Here is a 6,597-nt window from a genome sequence, read left to right as displayed (position 1 = left end):
GTTTTTGTGTGTATGAAAGTGCCACAGCTTTTTTGCAGTGAGAACCCAATATTCAGGGCCTCCTTAGCAGGCATTATAGAAAACTCTGCATTAAAGGACAGAGCTGCCCAGGAAGTGTGCAAGCCCCTGGGTGCCCACCACATGCAGACCGCTAAGGGAAGTGTGTGAAATTGCAAATACAACCTCCAGGTTGCTGAGCATTGTTCAACCAGAAATTCAAAAGACACTTTGGTAATAAATTCCTGTTTCATTGTTGACAGAGAAGCTTCTATTCATCTGTGAAGCCATGGCATAGGTTGAAATGTATACATATATGTAGGCATACAAATTCTCAGCTTAGCATGTGTAAAAGGAAGCATTAGCCACAATTATTCACTTCAGTTGAGAGATTAGATGGCATTTTCTGTGACATCATATGGTAGAGGGATAAATGCAATGCATGTGAGGTCATGATTCTAGGATGAGGTGCTAATCAGTGGATAAAATAACGTACCTGTGTTTTATGATGTGCTCCTAAATACATAATCCCAATCCAGGTTTCTCACTGTTACCTTGTTCTCTCTTAAATACATCTTCCTCTGCTGTTTCCTCCTTGGTGTGTTTATTTCCACATTTTATTCCCTACACATGCACAGAGCTGCTCAATTAGAGGTTATTGCCAGGTTTTATCAAGAATTCTTTTTCTCAGAGTCATCACTGACAGCCTTTTTCAAACACTGGACTATATTTTGCTCTTAGTGAATGCATTAAGGGAAATGTTAGATTACAAGAGCAAAATACCACTTCTTCCATGCATTCTCTCCAGGGTGATTAAATTTAAAGAGCTGTTCCTTTGTCGTGATGGCTAGAGTGGGATATCCGACAATGTGAGAGTCAGGGGATTAGCTATTGCAATTGTTTGCACTAATGAAGAGTTACCTTACCAATGGAACAAAATGGATTATGGCTGTTTTGAATATCAGAAACTGCCTTTGTAACTCCCTAAAAGCCTAATCCTTAGGAACAGGGAAGCAAATAAGCATTCAGCTCCTATAATATTTTTTTTAATGCTGAGTTAATGACAAATGTCTTACATAACTTCCAAACCTACTCCCTGAACACCTTGACTAGAAATCCGCCCTTTGCAGTAGGGATGGAGAATCTTTTAGAGAAGAGTGTGCAGACTGCAAAGCAAAACCTGTTTATTTATTGTAAATTCCCAACACCCAACTCTCAACACCCCAATTAAACATGAATACTGAGACTTTAGGCAAAAAACAAACTCATGCATTAACATGTTTTGTCTTTTAAAAAAATCACATAACAGAAGTGCCAGAGGCTCACTGCCACTGTCTGCACCAACCCTCCTGCTAGAATAGGCTCACTTATTTTTATCTGCAGAGATCTCTTTATCTTTGTACATTGCAACCAAATCCCAAGTCTCTTGTGAACCTCCCAGCATCTCTATTTAATTGCTAACTCATCATTTTTTCTTAGTCCCTGTATGGCAAATCTATCAATCAGTCTTTAGAAAGATTCTTCCCAAAACATTTCATTCTTTCTTTAATTCAGCCAGTGTTTTCCATCTTCCATAACATAAAGGCTCAATTTATGAATACCTCTTTCCAGTTCTAGATAAAAAACTCTTGATCAGACTTTATATTTCTTTTCTGGGTTTTTTTAATGTATTTTATTTTCATCTAATTTTGGAAGCTTATATCTTTTACCTTAAATGTAATGATTTGCATATATAGTCTGTCTGCTCAAACAAAATAGTATGCCTTGAGGATACTCTGAATGTCTTCTAAATCATTTTCTCCCTTGTGGGAATCAGACTTTCAAAAAAGAAGAAATGCTATTAATTCAAACATATGTTAGCTTGCTTCACACTCTCAAAACTTAAAACTTTCTCTTAAACTTAATTTTTTAATCTTTAAAATAACTTTAACAATTCTCCTTGGAATTATGAACATTAAACCAATATTACATAAAATATCTGGGAAGTTGGTACCCATGGATACATGCATGCTTTATTTACTAACTTCCTATAGTGACTAATATAATTTATGAGACAAAGACACTTTAAAAAATTTCATTTATCAGTATGAAAGACTTCAAAAAAGGAACAACTATTGTGTCCTAGTAATTTTATCGATAAATTTCCTTAAATTACATTCCATTTCCTAATATTTCTGAAATGGAAATATAATTCTCTTTCTATAATGAGAAAACTGACAATTTAAAGATATTGAGCAGATTCCCTAGGTGACTTAGTTACTGTACAGAAAAAAAAAGTTTGGAGTCACCATTTCCTGTATCTTTGATTAGATAAATTTAATATTTAACATTATGTGTTTATCCATTCACATTTTCATTTATCTTAAATTCTTGGCATTGTTTAGGCTGTGTTAATATTAAGAAAAATAAAATAGGGGCTGGGGAGACAGCTCTGTAGAATAAGGGCTTACCTGGCACTTATTTGGCACTGTGTTCCACCAAAAAAAAAAAAAAAGTGAAAAGTAAAATATAGTCTAGAACGAAAATTTAGGCTATTTTCTTTTCTATGTGTGTTTCACGAAGCAAAAATGGAATTGCATTAATATATTGAATATATATTTCAAAAATATTATCTTAAGATATTTATTCCCTACCTCTCATCAAATTAACTTTAATTGGAAATTGTACGAAATAGTGTTAAAATCAATATGCCAATTTTAAGCATTTTAACTACACATTTCAAACTGTCTTAGAATAATATAATGTGATCTTATTAAGTGGTATTAGAAATCTATGAATTGCAGACTGGCAAGATAGTTCAGTGGTATAAGTACCTTCTTGGCAAACCCAGGGCTGCAGGGTCAATCCCTAGCACCACATGCCACCTTGGCACTGCCCCAGGCGTGCTGAGCCAGCCATTGGTACTGCATATGGTGACACATGCCTGTAATCCAGCTCTGGAGAGACTGCAAAAACGAGGATCATTATGAGTCTGAGCTGCGTTGTGAGACCCTGTACCAAGTACATAAAAGTTAAAATAATAATAATAATAATAATAATAGGAATCTATGAACTACAATAGAAGTATCTAAAAGAGGACACTTTGTTTCCTGGATATTATCGTCATTGTATGACTTGTAAGAGGAAGGGTTAATGATTTACTCCAAATTATTGTGGCTCCATCTCTGAAGGTCAAAGCTTGGTAAATTTATTTTATTTCTATTTAACACAAAACTGAGATAGTGCTATGGAATTGATGTAATACCTAACTAACTGCCTCATTTGAGTGATCCATGTATCTGCAAAGTAAATTTCTGCTTTGATACATCCTTGATCTATTTGTTGATTTGTAAACTCATGGAGTGTGAGGTTCAGGTCTGTTTATGACAGAATATTCCTCTTTGCAGCCAATGTCCTGTTCTTTTTCATTTGTCCCCATGGCCACCACACCCTGGGGCTCTTGCATCAGTCAGTGCACAGAAAGATGTAAAATTATAAAATGTTTAGCGCTATGGACTATTCATGAGCTTTTCTTGTTTTTTTTTGTTTTTTTTTTTTTTTTTTTTTGTACCAGAGATCGAATTCACAATCTTGCTCTTGCCAGCAGGCGCTTATGCCACTGCGCTAGCTACCCAGCCCTAACTTTCAAGAGTTTTTCCATAGAAAATTTTTATACTTGGACATTTTGGGCACAGGAAACATTTCCTTTTTAAATAAATTTTGGTTGAATTACTTTGTGTTATAGAAAGAAAAGATGTGGTGGGACGCTCTCTCGAGCTTGCTATTAATTTTCCCATGTAGTCACTCCTTAGAATATCTCCAGTCCTCAGAACTCTCCTGCTGCACCAAGAGTCATGCCTGGCAGCCAGGATACTGGGAGCGAGCTGACAATGTAATTTCCAAGCCATGACAGTTTTGCTCACCAGATGAAATACAGCTGGTGATTCCACTAGCACAGTGTGTGTGCCCAAGGATTATGCTTTTAATCTAAGTTTGTCGCTGCAAGCATAAGTGAAGGGCATGAATTTCTATTTTAGAAATGGGTTCAAGTTTTCTGCTCTTGATTGGCCATGCAGACTTACGCAAATCACTTTATATCTTGAGCTTGAGTTACCTTATTCAAAAACCTAAGAATAGCTTAACTGTCCTTATGATTTGTGAAGGTTACAATGAGATGACATCAAAGAAAAGAAGCTCATTAACTGACAGTTATTTTATTAATGCATTTACATTCTCAGGATATTTAATAGCATGTGGCACATGAAATGTGATCCATCAAGATTGTTGAATGGATAAGTGAATAAACAAATTAATCAAATAATCAGGATGATAACAGTTGAATGATGAGACTAATTAAACTCTAAGCAAAACCATTGGCATCACTGAGAATAGTCAGTCATAAGCCAGTGAACTAAAACATCATGCGTCCTGGTTCCATGACGTTCAGATTAGGAAGAGACGAAAAAAGAACAATTCTAATTTTAATGCATGAAACAAAATTCATCTAAATAGTATCATACATTTGCATCCCTAAAATACTTACAATTTTTACTTCATATAAAAATACTAGAAAATGTTATATTTTTAGTTATAATATTTTTACTATTTCTCTGCTATTGAATAGTAGATTTTTCAGTAACTAGGATAAGCCTATTAAGATAACTTCAAATGAATAACCACAGAATATTCCATTTGCCAGGTGTTCAAAGGCAGCTGCCCTCAGTGAAGCTGCTATGTAGCTGCAGGTGCTTGGCCCGGAGACCCCTTCATCTCACACAAGGCCTCCTTTCTGCTCTCTATTTGTTGTGATGCTACAACCTCTTGCCTTTTCCTATGAATCAGTCACTCTGGCGATTTCTGATAATACAAGAACCCTGGATGCTGATGCCCCCTCCCCAGGACTCATTGGTATGGTGGCTTGCTTGTTGGTTTGTTTAGTGACTTTGCTGCATTCTTTTAGTCCAGCATGTTCTTGGCTGTATTTTACAGAGTTGTGTGTATGAAGTGCTCTAAGCAGGCTGTAATTCTTGCCAGAACTCTGCCTCCTTCCCAGAGCCTCTGCTTATCAAAGTGATGGCCTTACTGTTAAACTATGCCCCACCACTTAAACTTTCCACATCTGATCTTAATAAATTTGGTCTGTATCGCAAGGATAATTTCTGAAGCCAGGTTATTATTTTCTTTAAGCTTTTAAAACTTTGAATTAAGTTCTTTATTTTTCCTTTCTGACTCTAGACAGCTGTGTAAGTGGTCTTTTCTTTGGTTCTAATTCGTTATTTGGGTTTAATTTATTATTCTTATGGGTCAACCAGCATCCACTTGATTTCCTTCCAAACACTTCTGTCTAGGAAAGTGAGTCATGACTTAGATTTTCCGCACTTCCCTGCAAATAAACTCAGTTCACTTGGAGACAGATTCGAACCTTTCTATTGGTATGGTCTGCTTCTTTCTCCTGGCAACAATTTCTGACTAATTTGGACTTAGGTGTGAACCCTGGTTGTCATTTCTCAAGCTAACGCTTTTGCTTAATAAACTATAGTGCGAGGTTGAAGCGATTATCTCTAGTTGACTTTACGCTTGTTCTATGAGGCAGAATTGGATTATGGGAAGAGGCTTGAGCAAGATCAGTAAGGGCACCACTTCTAGACAATCTAAGTCAATTTTCTACAATATCAATTGGGTCAGGATAGAGAAAAGGAGTCCCAAATAACACAAGTCTTATTTGTGTTACCTGAAATTTATTCCATGAAGCAAATGAAAGAGCAGAATGAGTACAGTGGCCATCAGCTCCTCCTAGGGAGATAGCAAGTCTTTAGGAAGAAAGAGAGTTCCATCTCCTAGCAATTGTAGCCCATAGCAAAGCCGACATTCATGAGTGTGGGATGTTGGGGACTTGGCATGGCCCAAGCGATGCAAATGCCCTATTCTCACATCAATGTCATGTGTTTTGAAAACAAATATTCCTTTACTTTGTGTATGCCCTTAGATCAAATTCCAGAGGCTTTAAATATTCATCATTTCTGTTGCATTAATTTTTGTCTACTATGATGAAGTACTTGGAGCATTTCATACCACTGTTTCTTAACACTATTTATGTCACTTAATTCTCAATAACCATTTCAATAACTTGGGGAGCTTTATGAAACTATCAGTGGCTCCTCTATGCCTGTAGAAATTCTAATTTTGTTTGTTGAATGACATTGAAGGCAAGTACAGTTGACAGATCAAATCATGTTAGGCAGAACTGATGCACATTAAGATTCCCTTTGTCTTTCAGTTTCTATTTGTATGACATCCTACTTTTCCACCCCATTTTAAAGTTTGATAGATCCATTGATCCAAATGTATCAAAAGGGAGGTGGTGACCACTTGTGTAATTTGCAGAACAAGTGTGTACATTCTTGTGCTCAATTCCTATTCCTTTTTCATTCTTTACTCCAGTAAATACTAAAATTATGCTTTGAGGCTGAAGTATCACAGGACAAATGCAGACTGGAATTCTCTATACCTGACAAAATTTAGTGCTTTGAAGAGGCACATGGACTTGGAATAAACAAATAATGTTTTTGTCAGCTAGCATCCATATTTCTATAATAAAACCTATCATCATTATTAACTCTT

Source organism: Octodon degus, unplaced genomic scaffold (genome assembly GCF_000260255.1).
Source record: "Octodon degus isolate 3935 unplaced genomic scaffold, OctDeg1.0 scaffold00159, whole genome shotgun sequence".
Taxonomy (NCBI): Eukaryota; Metazoa; Chordata; class Mammalia; order Rodentia; family Octodontidae; genus Octodon; species Octodon degus.
This window is presented reverse-complemented; position numbering follows the sequence as displayed.